Below are 18,215 nucleotides of genomic sequence, written 5' to 3' on the forward strand. Positions count from 1 at the left end.
CCCAAATGCAGCTGCTTTTAGGTCTGAAATGATCATTATGAGATCTGAATGCTCATGGATATGATGCTTGGCATGACTGGAAGCAACAGATCAGAGACACCAGAGGTAGCAAGARTGAATTGGTGAATGAAATGCTTACATCTAACACAATAGGATACTTTGAAAAAATATATAAATTAGGAATAGTTTTGACCAGAGTAGATTGAAATATTTTTGTGCCCTGGCATTCCACCTTAACTAGTAGTCTCTTGAGGATGTCTGCATAAAGAGCAAGAGTAAAACATTTAGGAACATATCATTTCAAGTGGAGGCATTTCTTTGCTCCATCGCTGTGCTGACGGGTGCCTCGTGAGCTTCACCGTGCTGCTGTCACGTGCATCTCACACYGGTGCTGTGACACGGCTGTAGGGACAGGCAACTCTGATGCAATGTAGTGTTTGATGGTGTGAACACAAGGAGAGCTGACTCACAGGGAGTGCCACATTTTACCTTCCCTGCACAATCAGGGCCATGCCAAGAGACGCTGCTAATGGAGGTGCTCGAGGGCCACCCKGGTGCAGTGTCCCAGCAAGCCATTTCAGAGCAGCACATGGTCCCAGGAGAATTACCTTCTTGTTACAGAAGATGAGGGCTGACAAATGTGACTGAAGCCTACAGGCTCCCATGTGGCAAATGCTTAGCCCTAGAGGACCCTCCTTCCCTCTCCCACTGCACTCTCCTTGCTCTCCTTTAACTAACTGAATTATCTCTCTACTCCATGCTTCTTTTTTAATTTCTTTCTCTGCTTACTTTTCTTCTATCTTTCTCTCTTCACATTCTCTTGRAATGGTAGAATGATGGGATTTGCTTCTAGCAGTGGGGAAAATGCATATATACTGTGGCAGTTCTATTGCAGACAGATCTTTCCAGAAACTCAGTTTGCAGTGTGTGAGACGAAACTCATAAGGTTGTGCAACAGCTTATCATCTTGTCCAAAGCAACCGTCTGATTTCCTGCAATTTGGCTTCTGCRTTGATAAAGCAGCACATAAACTGTGGGATAATCAGACAGGAAATTGTCGGTAACCTTGTAAACATCAGTAACTGTATAAATAAGGAGTTACTGTACAGAAGGGATCTCAAAGGCTGTATGAACTCAGTGTCATAAGGGTAGCCCTGAGAAATGAGCTATTAAATAAAAGACCTCCTCTCATTTCTCTGCCACTCAATGAAGATATTTAAATAAAATTCTCATTTCTCAAGGATATGGGAAAATCCTTCTCTTTTGATGCAGTCTTGTAGGCATGTTTCTGTGCTTGCAGATTCACAAGGCAACCCCAGTCCATGCTGTGTACTTGATTTTGCACAAAAGTACCTGAGTCTTAGTGCCCAGCTCCTGAACAAATGCCTGCAGGCTTAAATAAACTTGACTAAACTCTTGGGGTTAACAGAAAGAAGTTATCATTGGATTTGTCCATGACATCATCTTTCACAGTTTTTAATAAAATTGTCAATCACAGAGCTTTTCAGATGGATTGGAGAAGTACTTCTGGGATGTGCAAAAGGACACTGAAGAATTCCACAGTGGTCTGTCTCTGATTCAGATGCATCTCTGATTTTGACTGGCTAAAATGGACTTTGTTCACAGTCTATTAAAACTGGCTTCATCTGATATTTCCTAGTTTACAACCTGTAATTATTTTTTATCACTCACCGTCATAAGAGCGGCCCGAAAGAGACTTTGACTTATATGATGTGGAAAGTGTGGGGATGATAATACCATAAATACTAATCTAGTTTTTTTCTTTCAGCTACAGAAGCAGAGCAACCTGATTAACTCTGSTGCCTGCATCCAGAACTCACCAAACAACTCTAGGTCAGCCATAGCAGAGGATGTCATGAACACACTGTATCATATCTTCACCCCTACACATATAAATCCTCTAAATAAGAATAATGCCACACTCAGCATTTACCAGCACCATGAATAGGTAGTTATTCAGGCTTCTTCTTTTGTAGTAGCTACTGCTACCAGTTTCCTGTCCCCTGAAGAAGTGCAAATTTTCCACAGGGTTTTTCTTTTTTTGGTGTAACACCATATAGAAACTGTGCTGCTGTCTAGAGACGGGAGATTCCATAAGTGAAAAAAAATAAAATAAAAGAGAACATGTATAAACAAGTTCCCAGGTCTCCTCTGAGATACCATTCCTTTCCATCCTAAAGATTTTCTACACCAGACAGGGCAGRGCTGGAGAATGATGGAACCACTGACATCCTCCTTGTCTTTATGTGGAACGATCACTGTATGATAAAGACGCACACGCTGGGACGTTTTCTCCTCTAAGAAATGAGAGAAATGTGAGAAAACAGTGTCGAATGTTTTTAGTATTAGAATTAAAACTGGTGACAGAAAGAAACAAAGCCTGACTAGAGCATTGGTAGTGAAGAATAGACAGCACGTGAGCTTTTTGAGTTTGGCAACAGATGCTTATATTTGTGATTGGAGATGGATCAGAAAGGAAACTTTGGTTCTCCAGCCAGCCCAACAGCATGGTTTTGACTTTTTTACAGAAAAGGATGCTTTGCTGGATTCTCTTTGATGCCAAAAAGCCTTTGTGCACTTTTTAACTCAAGAAACTGCATTTCCTGTATCATGGAAGAACTTGTTTTCTCTCTTGCCTTCTACTTGATAGAAAGGAAGCGGGGCCATAYCCTTCCCACAGGCACTGGTCTCTTACCTCAAAATCCAGTTCCCTGAAAGGATTCCATTTTTAGATCCCACTCTTYTTCTAACTACATTAACTACCTCCCAGCTTTAGATGCTGTGACTGGGCTGCAACAAACTAAAGTATGTAGATTCCCTGCTAAGGAATATCAGGTGGAGTGACAGCCATTTTACTCATGTCACCAGAAATGAGGTGACAAAATGAGGGTCAAAATGCTTYACACAACCTTCTGTTAGTTTTTTTAAGGGGAAGAAAAACCAAGGGTGTAWCTTTGACCTTTGAAATATGATGGTAATTCCCCTACAGACTAAGGTCAGAGGAGTTAGGAAACAATAGAGTTGATCAATTTGAGACAGCTCARGGGTTAGAAAACAGAAGGAGAGATCAACTTAATGCTATAAAAATTATCACCATTTAAAAATACCTTTCATCTCTGAATTTACAAGGCCCATAAAAAAAGCAAAATAAAAGTGCTCATTTCTCTCAGAAGTCCAGATGGCCAATATTCATGAAGAGCTCTATCTACACAGGAGTTCATAGAATTATTTAGGCTGGAAAAGACCTCTAAAATATGAAGTCCAACCATTAACCCAACACTGCCAAGCCCAGCATTAAACCATGTCCTAAACACCACATCTACAGCTTTTATAAATACCTCCAGGGATGGTGATGCAACCCCATACTGGGCAGCCTGTTCCAATTCTTCATGAGGAAAACCTCAGTGAAGAAACTTTTCCTTATATCCAATCTAAACTTCCCTTGGTGCAACCTGAGGTCATTTCTTCTCATCCATTGCTTGTTTCTTGGGAGAAGAGTCTGACACTCACCACACTTGAACCTCTACATGAAAGTAAGGATCTTGAATAAAAGCAAGTAAAACAAGGATCCAAAGGTAAAGAATCTCAGATTTATTCTGACCTGGGGAGCATCATTTGTATGCATTTGGTGCTACTCATTATTTGATGCTCCCTGGAAATGTTTTCATTTTTCTGTTTAAAAAACTGTGGGACAATACAAAAGTCTGATTTACACATATGTACACATAATAGGTTTATTGATTTAACAAACCTGTCTGTGTCTTAGATAAATACATTTAATCATTCTTAAGTTGAGGCCAGTTTTTTTGTTCCTACTCCCAGGAGCCTAAAAGGGCATACTTCATGAAAATGGAGCTTTAAGTAAGTCTGAACAAAGCTTACCTTTCTTTACACCTTGCAGATTCTGTAGCTTTGTAAGCTTGAGTCCTCCTTGTTGTAAAGCCAATGCTCCCATCCCTGTAATTGTTAGATGGGGCCCTGAGCACCCTGGTCYCATGGAAGGTGTTCCTGCCTKGGGAGAGGGGTGGGTGGGTGTGGAACMAGATGGTCTTTAAGGTTCCTTCCAACCCAAASCATTCCATAATTCTATAACCACAGGACTGTAAAAGCAACTCTCCACTTACTTTAACTCAGCAAATTGTTGCAGTTTAATGAGTTAGGCCATGTAATGTGAAATTCTGTTAATTAGACTAATTGAAAGAATAACAGCTGGCAGCATGCTATCTCATCAGCAATGAAGGATGTGGGGTCTTCACAGGGAGGGGCAATTTGAATGTCAGATGCTGCATCCAGCACCCTGGACTGAGGAGCAGTTTATCGCGTGGCAGGTTGGGCTGAAGCCCTCTGTGCTAGGCAAGTTTTGGAGACATTGGTGGGTTTGGATGCCTCCAGCATGGTCCTTGAGAAAGGATGCCTCTGGGTCCTAGGGATGCTAGGCAGCATGCTTGGAAATATTTTGGTGGTTGGAAAATAAAACCAGCAGAAATTGCGGCGTGTTGCACCCAGGCTTATCCCTACTGATCCCAGTTGTAASCCCTTCCCTCTTCAAATCTGGGTTACCTGCTCACTCCTGGCAAAGATCCCTTCTTTCCATTTGTTGCCAGAAAGCTCAGTGTTGCATAAACTGACCTGTGACCAGAAATTCTGCTGGTAACACCAGGCTCAGAGCCAGGTGAATTTGTAGGCATCTGTGTGATTTTCCTGTTTCCACCCCCATCATTCCCTGAAACTGGTGGGATGGAGGAGAACACCATTTGTGTTCCAGATCCTTCAGCTGGGCTAYGAGGTCCCTCTTGACTGACCTCAGACTTCTTGTTGGGACTTCATCACTGCCCACCTGAAGAGACCGTAATGGGTAATAACCAGAGGGCTCTACCAGGCTGGAGAGTTTCCTGTCACTAACTTTGTATGTTTGCTCATGAGCATTCAGGCCCAGGGACAAAACAAACAAAGCTAAAATGAGCCACATGAATGTGGCCAGCCTGATGTGGAGTTCATGTACATTATCCCTGAACAAGCACCCCCCTCGCACACACAGCCAAATCGTGAGAAGCTGCTGGAAAATGTGTAACAAAACTCCAAGATGCACCATCACTGACAGCCTCAGGTTTAAACAATCTAGCTCTCAAGMAAGAAACTTGAGATTAAAATATAAACATGAGTGAGAAATGGTGCCAAGCTTGGAGGGATTAAGGGATTCAATGAAAGATGAAACTTCAGAAAGTGTTTGAACCTGTTTCAAAATCCTTGAAACTCAAAGGCACAGAAAAGTAACCTCTTAGTTGCTACACATGCCTTTGCCACTGCCTGCAAAGGCAGCTCATTTGTTTTAGTGGCCAGAAAAGTGAACAGCTCTCAGAGACCTGTGAACTGCTCCAGTTAAATAAACTCTTCCCTTTCTGTCCATGTGTGAGAAACACCATGTTACTCRTACAAGCACAAAGTCTTTCTTAGGCTTTTCAACTGATACTAATCTAACGTAATGAAATGTTCATGACTTGAGGCACAAGGAACAGAGTAGAGGTACTCATGACAGCCTCAGCTGGAAAACACTATTGTGAGAWTTATCAAATCCTTCAAGGCTCCATGATCATCAAGAGCCTTGTGAATGAATGGGACTAACCAAGTAATCACCTGTATTTCTACAATTTTTTTTGTYGCCTTCCTTGGTGCAACACAAAAGGGCAAAATGTTCACCGACCCTGACTGAAATTCAGCTGGAGGATCCAATAATGGAAAAAAACAATGGTTCTGCTCAAATTAGCATGTGTCTAGATAATGGGTCCCATGGATAGGCCTCTTTCCATTGGAAGACTTTCTTTCTTCTAAACCAGTACGCCGTTAATACTGCACACCAGTTTCTTGGCATGAAGTATTGCTCCAAAAGCCCTTTCAAACTATGTTCAGGAAGCTCAGACAGATGTCTATTTCCTTCAAAACACAGGGAAGGACAGCTTGAAGTAAAGCCCAGAGACCATGGAGAGCAGCCAGAAACAAGGACCTGTGCTTGACTTGTTATCTTGCCATGTCTTTCTCTGTAGAAACGCATACATTCAACCTCTTGCTTTGCTTTAATTCTGAAAATTGGGGTAGCAGTAATTTGTTTTGCACAGAAATATAGTGGGAGTKCACAACTATCTGGAAAGGTCAGTTAAGGCTGTTTTAGTGTTTCATTTTGTTGAATTTCTCCATGCAATGACCTTGTAAGCTACCAATGCAGCAATCACCTGAAACTACACAGCTTCCAGAAAGAAAGGAAAATTACTGTGTCTGCTGTTTCTCAAGAATGTTGGGCAGTACAGAAAGCTTAGTGCTGCCAATGTTGTTGGCTCAAACAATGCTTTTGACATTTCAGGAATTAAACATGAAGGATTAACAGATAAATGCATATTGTTGTGTGTGAAGAACAATCCTTAACCCTTCACACATCCCAAAAGAACATTTGCATGGTCTGGGTGGGCAGTGAAGAGGCACTGGGGAAGGGCCATTTGRCTTTCCTTTTGTATTCACAAAGGATTCACATCCAATATTCCTCATTTGCTTCACATTCTGAGACAATCAGAATGCAAGAGTATATGACTAGAACTCTGCTGTCAAAAATTTGACAGAAGAKACAATGACAGCTAGGGTAGGGTGAATTATGCTTGTTAAAAGAAACCTAAATATCATCATTTTACTCTTGAGGATTGGGGTATAGTGATTTAAGACTCTCTGAGAGTCTCTCTCTTTCTCTCTGAGAGCACTGAATTGGAGGTTTAACTTGCTTTAGGATATACATATAAACTTCACACACTTAACTCTTCCATGTCCACTTTGCTGAATAGACAGATGACAGTCAGAGGCAGCCAGAAARCCAGGAGCTGAACTAGGAGCCGGCAAGTACAATATTATCTTCTACAACAATTGCTATGTTTTTCTTTTTGTATGAACTCAGCTGGGATGACACATGCTGCAGTGCTCCTATTAYCATCCATTAACTTTCTGTTATGCTGGCTTGCAGATCTCTCCCAAAGCAMCTCTTAGTGAAGTTTAGGAGGCATGTCCTCGCTGCACATCGAATTCCTTTTACCACACTGAAATACTGTCAGGTCTTAACATGCTCAGGCTGCACCAAGGCCAAGTGAGATAGAAATCAGTTGTCGTGCTTGAAGAACATTTGCTCTAATATTTGTCTGTACATTTCTGTCAGGGAAGCACTGCCAGGGAGGTGCCCTGGGAGGGCAGAGGCAGGGAGCAATGAGGAGCTGCCATCCTGCATGTGTGCCAAACCTCTAGAAAATGAGGAAAGTGTGTTTGTACAGTTTCACTGTTGGGGTCTGCAATGGTGTTTTCAAACCTTCAGTTTTCCCTTTGGGATAACCARGAGCCTGCATTACAACAGCATGAGCTGTCCCATGAGAGTGGGATACAGTTGTTACCAGACAGTGCTTCTGCAATRTTCAACACTGTAATCTTTACAGCCGCAAGGACCACTCATCCTTCTTGCTTCAGTTTTTACTCCCTAGTAAATATTTTTATTTGTGCCATCTTTTATTTTTTCCTGTAAAGCTGTGAACATTACCTTTAGGAAGGAATCTCTAGCAGTTAATGGACTTCTAATAGGCATTTCAGTTTTCAAATAAGAACAATCCCTTTCTTTGTAAATTGTGCCAAGAAAAAGCCTTCAATGCCTAGTCTGGCTGCAGTCCTCCCTCACCTAGACACATGATGAGGCACATTTTAGAGTGTCATTGCCATTAAGAGAAATCAACTCCTTTAAGATACATGCATTATTAAGTATAGACAGGTAGGTGTCATCTAAGTGGTTTCTCTGTCATTGCAATACTTTTCTTGAGATGAATGCAGTAGCCATCCATAACCTATAATTTTCAGAGGAGAATGTGTTTGTAAATCTCAACAGAATGCAAGTTTGGATACTTCAATTTGCTCAAAAGTCCTGTTTAGAATCATCTGTAGAATAAGAATAAAATATGGATGAGAATTATCAATGGAAAAGGCTCCTTTCTGTTCATTCAGGATGTTGCTAAGTGTTCTAGAGCTCCATGGGCTTGAATACCCTTCCATTAATATTCTGTCCACAATCTATCTATCTATCTATCTATCTATCTATCTATCTATCTATCTATCTATCTATCTATCTGTCTGTCTGTCTGTCTGTCTGTCTGTCTGTCTGTCTGTCTATCTATCTATCTATCTATCTGCCATGATATGTAACTACTTCACAAAATGGAACACTGATCTGAAACTTGTCATCAATATTAATCACTTAGCTACAGATGGCATCAATTTACTCTCTGCAGTAGTTTTACATGAAACCTATAGACTCATTTTGCAACCATCTCTCTTATTAGCTCATTAGGGGAAAAAAAAAAACCCCAAACAACAAACAGAAGAGTAAGTGTGGTCAAGYGGTCAAGCAAAGAATTACATATCTTGTGGCACTGAGAAAACTAAATGCAGGTAGAGAATTTTCAACTWAGAACAAAATTAGCAAGTAGTCTGTACTCACTGAAATCATAACGTCATTATATACAAATCTCAAAGCCTGAAGTTTTAAACTAAAATGTACTTATCTAGWAGTTATGAAGCCTATTTGTTTTACTGCAGGGTGGTAAAAGGTAGGTCTTTGTTTAAATGCTATTTCCATTAAAAAAAAAAAAAGGTGAGAATGTCTCTGGGAGGACACATGCATGTCTTGAATCTACACTATTTGCAAAAGAGCAATATTGCTACATTAAACGCAGTCAGGCAGGCATGAGTYCCAGGCTGAAACAAGGAGCAGGCTTCAATGACCAAATAGATTCAACAAGTGGGTCAAATTCTTGCTTCTCTTAGCACTGGCTCCAGGTCTGATTTCACTGTTACCTCTGGAAATTTCTCTTTGGAATATGCAGTTACTGCTTGGCAGATGTAGTGCAAGCGACACGGGAAGTGCAGGGGCCAAGTGTCCTGCCTTCCCAAGCAGGTCAGGGCTGTCAGGGAGGGGTGCAGCTCACGGCTTCACCACCCTCTTTATGACTCCTTGTTCAGACGCAAGATCCGAGTTCCTAGGAAGAGGTTGAGAAATCTTTTTTTGGATACTCATTCAATTTTTTTTAAGTCCTTGAATGCAGTGCTGGTGAGGAATCTGCCAGGGCAGCATTTTTTTTTTTCCAACCAGGAAATTCCCTTTTGTCAAAATTTGAAATATTTTGTGAAAATATATAAAAATCAAAAGAATGTTATGTGAAATTATATTCTTGGTCAAAACAGATAGTGATGGATTCTATCCGGCTCAAATATGTGAAGCTATGTGGTAATAGCAAGATGGGTGAAGATTTTCTTAGAGCAAAAGATGACCAAGGTAAGAGAATACTTCATCCATTCAACTGTGATTTGCCAGTTTAAAAAAACCCAAACAAATCAAAACCCCCAAAAACCAGAGGTATTGTGTTTTTTTTTAGTGAAGGAATACACAARTGCAAAAGAAAAATCCCTAAATTGAATTAGAGGGTGGATTTTAAAAGACTGTAGATGCCTGTTGTTAGAACTGTGAAAACACAAAAGTGCTTGCTTCCTTGTGCAATTGTTAGTATTGTGTAAGTGGTTCCCAGCATGGTAAACAGCRAAGGTAGGATGGTGAGATACAGGCAGCTTGGAGAAACATGTATTTATTTGTCAGTACCATTTTGGTGAGTGCAACTACAAATAGATTTGATATTGTATATGCAGTGTTGGGTATCATTAATATTTATGAGCCAATCCAATAAGGTGTAGAACTGTCAGTCCTTTCATCAAAGACAAACTTYATAACTCCGTATTTGACTGCATATTATCTGTGTAATATTCCATTCCACCTGAAGAGCACTGTGCTGGTTTTGGCTGGGATGGAGTTAATTTTCTYCAGAGTAGCTGGCATGGGGCTRTGTTTGGATTTGTGCTGGAAACAGTKKTGACAAMACAGGGATGTTTTCYTTATTGCTGAGCAGTGCTTACACACTCAGGGCCAAGGGCTTTTCTACTCCTCACCCCTCCTCAGCCCACCTATGTGTGGTCTGGGGGTGCACAAGGAGAAGACACAGCTGGGACAGCCGACCCCACCTTTGCTCAGGTTCCATATCAGACGACATCGTGTTCAGTACATTAACCTGGGGGAAGATGAAGGAGGGGGGTGTGTTCAGAATTATTGTGTTTGTCTTCCCAAGCAGCTGTTACACAGCCCTGCTTTCTTGGGAATGGCCAAGCACCTGCCTGCGGAGGGGAAGTGGTGAATGAATTCCTTGTTTTATTTTGCTTGCGTGTGCAGCTTTTGCTTTACCTATTAAATGTGTTTATTGCAATCGTTGAGTTCTCTCACTTTTCCCACCAACGGGGAGTAAACAAATGGCTGGACAGAGTACAAGACAGCTAAATGCTGTTAAAATCAAAGTGAGGAAAGGAAACTGAACCCAGCTGAGGAAACAATTTAAGAGACTTGGTTCAGTCTGCTTCTAATGTAATTTGCAAAGCTGCTGTTTTGAAGTTTCTTTTCAGACAACTCTTGTATCTTCTCTATTGTAGAAACTTTAAATGGTGTTTGCTCAATACTAAACTCTAAAACTACTGCTAGATGTTTTCTCTTTTCCAAATTTCAGAATCATTGGAACTGACCTGAATTCTAACTCATTCCCTTAATTCTAATGAATGTTGCACYTAGTTCTTCTGAATTGTGTACCAAATAGCTCCTTGATATCCTGCTGCTGCTATGTTGAATATTCTTGCAAGAARTACCCTGCAATCACTAGAGATCCAGTCATTGCAAAACAACCAGATGARCTAATGGCTCACATTTGACTTCTCTTTGCAGTCTTGTTTCCTAAGAAAGCTTGTGCGTGTCTGAGTTCGTGTGCATCTCCCCTGTCTGCCTTTCCTTGGATCTTTTTCAGCTATTGATCATTTTGACTATTTGACACATGAGTAGGAGTCCCAAGGATACCACAGGTTCAATGGAAATGGTCAAATGAGAAAAAAAGAGGGCACATTTTTTTTTRAACCGTGTCATACCTGGATCTGATTCTGCTTAAGAACTCACATCAGAACCATCCTAAAACTTCAAGCTTCCCCAAACTCACAGACCCGTTTTTATGTCACGGAGCTGTACAGATTACATACATTGAGACAGATCTGATCTTCCATGAAGAGTAAAATCAGGGGTTCCCAGAATCGTGCAAAGTGAGCTAGAGGCAATAGTAATTACTTTGTTCTTTGCCAGGTGATGATGAAGAAAAGATCAGGAGAATCACTGCTTTTAATTTTGATCTCTTTTCCACCAGATGGTGCTCCTTCCCTTGTCCTGAGGTTGTTCTTCCTATCGAGTAATACCTGTCCATATCAGACCCTCTGCATCTGTCTATCTCTCCCCACCCTGTGTCCATGGATGCATTGCTTTGGGTGGCTGCCTCTGGCCAGCACCACTTTCCCAGCCCTGACCTGCAGCTGTGCTTCCCAGGATGTCTGGGGTCAGTTTGGCTCTTCAAAACCTTCTGCATTATGAAACAGTGATATTGCAGCTGAGTCCAATCACATTGCATCAGAACTTTGTTACCACCATTCATATTCACCTTGGTGGCACTGTCTGAGACAAGCAAACCAAGAAATGGGTGCAATTCCACGCAGCAGCATGACTGTTAGAGGTTATGATGTATCAATCAAGCGTGGGATTGTGACCTGTGATGGAATGTGCTAGCTCTTTGGAAATCTGGTTTCTCCAGACTCAGTCTGTATCAGTGTAAACAAGTGGATGGCAATACCAAATTAAAAACAAAGGCTGAGTCAAGAAGGAAACAACACTGATTTTACAGTGTCTGCATCCTGGGTTTTCCAGAGCACTTGCTGCTCTTTCCTTGACAGTGCTCCCGACRGAGAGTTTGATCTTGCACCGGTCAGGTGCAGGTCAAAGTGCCTTGGCTCACCCAGAGCAGATCACCAAAGTGCTCTTGTAACTTCCACTTTTATCTAGGACYAGGAAAGGATGTTKYAAAGCATCTTTATCTCTCCTAAAAGTATARAAAGTTAACACAATGTCCCACAACGTTTTCTCTGCCATTTTAGATGTATGGAGTGACACTGCACAGGAAAGTAATGCCACAAGTAATGCTCCTGGCACCTGATAGTCTCCCAGCCCCTGGGTGCTTTGTGGGCACAGCAGAGTCAGCTGCAGCCCCATCCCTCAGCCTTCTTACTGCCCTCCCTAGCCCTCAACTCTGCCTTTTTCATGGAACAGCTATTAAGAAAACTCCTGAAATAACTGAGCATATATTTTTGTGYAAGATTTTCCCTTAATTTCTTTCTCCTGCTCAGTATATTTAGCCTGCTGTCAGTCCCCACCTTACCTCCCAGTTCCCCGAGAAGGTGCATTATTGGTTTTGTGGAGGAGATACACTTACCAGATGTGTCAGGAAGGGATGGGCAGAGGTTCCAATATCTGATACAAACAGATGGTGAGCAGGAAGAGTTTCTTTTCTGCAGGACTTTAGTCCTTTGTTCTTACTGTGTTACTGGGCTAGGAAGGAGGCAGGRAAGAGATTGTAGTGGCAGAAATACTTCCTTTACAGTAAGTTCTTGAAGTGTTTTATGAGGCTGAGAACCATCACTGCCCCATTCACCTCTTCCTGAACTAAGGAACACTTGCCCAGGCTGCACAGCGAGTCACTGCTGAATGGATGTGYCTCGGCTTTAGCTTGCAATTCCATAATGATTTTAGGGACTCTGTARCAACAGAGGATTGAAAAGAGAATTAAAATGAGTAAAGAAAACCTGCATGAGAACAGATGACTATAACAAACATAAAAGTTGTAACTGCTGGGTCCTATTCTGTCCTGTTGGATGTTGCTAATTCACACAGGTCCTTACGTCCACAGATCAAGAGCTATCTTAAGAACAGTTAGGACTTTTGCTTAAAGTGGAACTAAAATTACATTCTACTTCTTTCCTTTTTTATCACACTGTTTAGTGGAAAAACAAATAATTCAGCTGTGAATCACTTTAATTTGCCTTTTTTCTTTGAGTGTTTTTTCATTACCTGTTTGCCTTATATATGTATAATTGTGAATATTTCATTTTAATAGCAAAAAGCATTATACTTTWCTCACTGTCAAGCAGCAGAGTCCTAGAAACAGCTTCTTCACAGACTGCCTATGTGCAGGAATGGTGAGTAATTGCACAGACCTTGAGACTCATCCTGAGCTTAATTTTCCTTGATGTCTTGGTGATGCATTGGATCATGTCATCTGTTGTGAGGTTTGTATGTCCCACATTTTCAAATGCTTGGATGTTCTAACCTTCAAGGACAGATCCACTCTTAAGCTAAAAAGAGCAAAGATATATTCCCRCAGTTATGATTAGTGATATAGTGTTTGTGCCAAATATTTCAAGGATTAATGACAGTAAATGTTGTTGCTCCAAGATCTGTGTCTTAGTGTGGTCTGGGAACTCTGTTTCGGTTTTCTTCATTTCAGAAACAATTCATAGGAGTGTTCTCATCTTCTCTCTCCAGCTACCTTAATAGTAGGATGCATTTATAGCAGAAGGAAAATTATTAGAAGAATTTATGCTCTCATCTGATTTACTACCCAAGAGAAAAAAGACTTCRGAGTATTTGTGTCCAAATGTATTTCTCTTTTCCTATTCTGAACTGCTTGATTCACGTGTCTCTGGGAATGATTTTTGCCAGAGGACAAATTGAGTATTGAGTGGTTGGTGTGAAAACTGATTTAGAGTCATAATTCTGATGAAGATGGGACAATAGGACTGCAGGAAATACTTGTTTGTGATGCAAGAATGCAAATGGTACAGCGTGTGAAGAAGACTTAATCCAACAAAATGTGTTTTTATCTCAAGATGCAGTTTAAGACTGTGCTGCCCTTCCTTAGACATTTTAATTGCAGGTGGAGAGCGATAAGCTAGCACTCAAAGTGACAGCAAGCTAAGACAATGCTTTGTATTGAGAGCAAAGGAATGAATAGCTCATTACCAATTTCAGGCATGGGCAGGCAGAAGGAAAGGCAATGTTAAGATCTGGGACAGGTCTAGAGATCCTGCTTCYTCCCTGCACCAGCCAAATGGGGACAGTGGAAGAATAACTCCAAAGCTGGGCTGGAGCAGTTTGGGCTCTTAGTGATTATTAATGGGCTAAAAGTTACTGGGAGACACTGTTCTTGATGTTTCATAGACTCACAATATAATGCAGATAGTCTTRCACTGACAAAGAGAGCAGCAGTTTAACCCAGCATCTTAGTTCTACCTCAACTCCAAAATTAGCAGGCTACAAAAGCCAGTGCTGGAGCAGAGTGAAGCAGGACTCGCTGGGGAAGGAGAGGACTCTGTCTCCAAAAGTTTACCAAGGAATGGCTGTGATTCAGAGCTGAAGCAACAAAAGAAGAATGTGTTTTCCAGAAAGCTTCCAGCTATGCAGCTCAGATGGGCAGTGCTCCTGGCAYGGAGCTGTGGTATCGATTGCTGGTGTCCTTGAAGCTGATGGCACACATCATCTGACTTTGGCCCCTGCATTTAGATTTGGGTGTTGGGTGTTAGGAGGCTCTTTTTTTTTGCTCTTCTTTTTCCTTCTTTTCCTTCAYAGATACTATAGCAAACATTCTGTTTGTTTACCAAAAAGAGCTCAACGTCTAGACCAAGTTCTCATTCACCACCAAAATCCTCKCAGAAGACTTCCAAAGGCAGAGTAGGAAGCACTGTGCAGCATTGCCACTGGCAGTGCCAGTGCCTCTTGGCACCCACTGGGACATTGTAGCTCCTATGGCTGACGCATTCCTTTAGAAGCTGCAAGTATTTCCTGGGGAAATACATCCAGCTGAAGGTCTCCCAGCTACATCCCTTTTTCTCTCAAGGACATAAGAAGAGCACACCAAMACTGTACTGTACAGGTCCTGCACGTTAGTGAAGCAATGATGAGTTTCTCCATGTCTTTCTCAAGGGAACTTTGAAGTCATTCAAAGAGCTCTGGGAATGTATATTTTAATAACAACCCGGGACTGCACTTGCTGGTCTTTGCATTTGGCTTWGCCATTTTGTTTACTATAGTGTTTGTGAAATAGGGACAAGCCATAAACATCCACCTAGCTGCACTTCTGCAATGACATGCTCTGACATGCGTGAGTATTTTCAGTGGAAGTGTTCCTGCACCCTTCTTCTTTGTGGGTTTTCAAGTCATCCAGTTAGGGAGAAAAACAACCATAACATGTTACTGAGGTCACAGATGAATAAGACATTATGAATAGTCATGCTGGAAACAAAAGCTCTGGTGAATACTTGGTGAGAACTGTGGGGGTTGACAAAAGTTTGCGAAGCAATTCAAATTAATGAAGCACATGGAAAAATGTTACCTTGTGGATAATTTCCAGGCTAAAGGAGTTTTTGAATAAACTGTTCAATATTGGGATTTCACTCGCCCTTATTTTCATCTGAATTGTGAATCATCCGATCATCATCTTGAAGGTAAATCATTAARTAAAAAAATTTAGGGGGTGGGGGTGAGAGGAGGGGGTGGCAATCAATGTGTCAGGTTTACCCTATGTCCCAGAGCAGTGAATAATTGCTGTTACTGTAGCAACTGATGGCTTAATGCCTAAGCTTAAACTTCTCCCCAGCAGTGTCAGATCTTCTCAGTGGGTTGTAAATAAATACATTTTYGCATCAGAAACTTTGCCAACAGATAAAATACCTTTCTTTCTTATGCCGTTTTAAAGGAGARCATATACTAACATGCCCACATAATAATAACTTGTCCATTTGTGACAAAGCTTTTCTCCATATCAMGTCTTACTGCCAACAGTAACAGTCAACAACTTCCTTCATGAACTGCTGCGATTTTATCTGGAAGTTTGATTCAGATGCATGTTTGTAAACTTTTCTCAACTACAGATTGTGAGCATTTATACATTTATTCTCCCAGCAGCTGTGTAAAATGATTCAGTGCTCTACAACTCTGGACCTGAAAGACAAATATCGTATAACCTGGCTATAGTGTTAAAGAAAGTCTACAGCAGAAAGAGAAACACATTCCAGATTTCCAAAGATCAACTCCAGATCCTTACGTACATAATTACCCAAGCTAAACATCAACTCTGCAGTCATGGGTCCAGACATATCTGTCCCTAATACGTTAAATGGCAGAAACATGCTGGCACAAAAAGATGGGGTGTAGTTGAGTGTTAGAATATCTCCTTTTCTCAGTCTTATGTAATTTTAGCATGTTAATCTATTTTTCCTACCTTTGAGGTAGATTTTACAGATTTTTCTCAACTGATACAATATACTTCAAGCTCACTTTGGTCATTCAGTCACTTATTTCCCCTTTCTTCCAAAAAATAAGAGAAACTTTGCCACCAGTCAGGAAATTTCCAGTGAAGGACAAAACTGGTAGCAGCAATCAGCTGAAAGTAAGAATGTGCTTATTACATGAAAGTGCATGCTTAGCAATTAAAATTTTCTAAAACAACATTGTAGCTGTTTTTGTGCTTTATATACAGTATTAAAAATAAAATCGTCTACCACATGTAATTTATGAAAGCACCTAATAATGAGTTCATTATTGCATAGCAAGACAATGCTGCAGTCGTGGTTACAGGCCTAGCCAAAGTCTTTGATCTTTTGGTTCATTAATGTATAAATGAAAAGACCTGAGCTAATTATCTCAGTAACTGGTCTCACTCAGGTCTCAGTCAGTTCTTATTCAAGGGTTTACTCTTTCATTTTCCGTCCTCTATGCAGGGAGTGAGTCACCTGAGTCATGATTTATTGTCCTTTCGTATAAGAGATTTGTTATTTTCATACCTCTGTCCAAGGGACTCCTTTGTCAATAATATTTGCAGTTGAAACAATTTGAAAAATGCCAGGTGATGTAGCTATTTGCAGTGCCACCCTGGATATTAGTAAAGAGGAGCTGATTTTAAATAGGTAAATGCAGCACTTAAGAGTTGAGCCAGCCGCAGGGCTGAGCTGAGTATCATCAGAGCATCACTCTGGGCACTCTTTGGGCTCCTTCCTCTGCTCCCAGGCAACCAGGTGGTGAAACCCATGACTGGGTTTGAGAGTCCAGGGCATTTAAAAAACACATTGMAAACGAATTCTGGAATCTGCTAGCCTGACTACTAAGAGTGTACTCTGTTAGAAGTGAGCAACAAATAATTTTCTCTATCAGCTCTTGGCTCTCTACACAAAAAACATGGTATAGTTTAAAGTTTTCGTTCACTTTCAAATATTGCAAATGGTCACTTCTCTTCAGATAAATTTCAGTCAAAATTATATTTATATAATATTTATATCTATAAATAAAAATTCATTCTGAATTCTATATGATTGAAATTTGACTTCAATGGTGATTCTAAAATGTGGACTTCATTTTATACACAGATTGTKGTTTTCCACTTGCATGTCAAAGAACAGAAATAGTTACCAAATGGTGCTTAATAGATCATTGCCAGTCTCTCTCTCCACCTTCTTCCCCCATCTTTTTCATTATTTTAATAATGACAGTTCAGTGACAGCAAATAGGAACATTATGTTCCAGACTTAGAAGTTGCATACCAAATTATTTTACACCAGGATTCTATGACACATCCCTTATTTCTTATTACTATATACAAATCACATTCCACGAAGAATTGTGTCATTAGAAACTCATATCAAATTCATATGCTACAGTATTAATATGATGAATGTTTGAAATAATAAGGTTGCTGATATGTCTTCAAGTTCTAGTATAATTTATTTTTTGCTATATCTTTCAATGAATCCATGTTATGAACATATCCTGGCTTACCTGCCTTGACTTCCATTGATTTTCCAGGGAKGAGACCTGGTGCTGGGAATGGAATCTGTTTTATGCAACTATGCTGTGCGGAGAAAAAGGCTGAAGGTAATATTTAACAATGGTTGGACTCACATATAATTAACCATTATTTTCAGAGGAATTTGCTTCTGCTTTTTTTTTTTTTTTTACTCTACAGAATTTCACATGAACAGGTGGCTGCTTTCTTTCAGCTTGTATCCTTGCAGACAGTGGATTTCATGGTGCCTTGGTGCTTCTACCTTCAGCATTATTTGAGATGTGAAAAGAAATATGAGGTTYGGTTTAGAAGATGCAGTCACACAATGAGAGGGATATGACAGTAGATTATAACTGGAGTATGTGATTCAACATGATCAGGGCAAAACTG

At 40.6% G+C, this 18,215-nt stretch overlaps 1 long non-coding RNA gene across 2 annotated transcripts; it reads right to left on the minus strand.

The window, feature by feature from the left end:
• Nucleotides 1-377: 377 nt before the first annotated feature.
• On the minus strand, nucleotides 378-17,877 carry LOC130576661 (uncharacterized). Of its 2 annotated transcripts, none has more exons than XR_008965688.1 (4): nucleotides 17,819-17,877; nucleotides 13,131-13,344; nucleotides 12,426-12,747; nucleotides 378-1,031 (listed from the first exon to the last, which is right to left on the minus strand). It is a non-coding gene; the product is annotated as an uncharacterized LOC130576661 (long non-coding RNA). The 2 variants fall into 2 exon arrangements; XR_008965687.1 differs by lacking the exon at nucleotides 378-1,031 and adding an exon at nucleotides 9,972-10,148.
• Between the last annotated feature and the right edge of the window lie 338 nt (nucleotides 17,878-18,215).

Source organism: Malurus melanocephalus, unplaced genomic scaffold (genome assembly GCF_030028575.1).
Source record: "Malurus melanocephalus ecotype Western Australia unplaced genomic scaffold, MMel_1.1 scaffold_147, whole genome shotgun sequence".
Lineage (NCBI taxonomy): Eukaryota > Metazoa > Chordata > Aves > Passeriformes > Maluridae > Malurus > Malurus melanocephalus.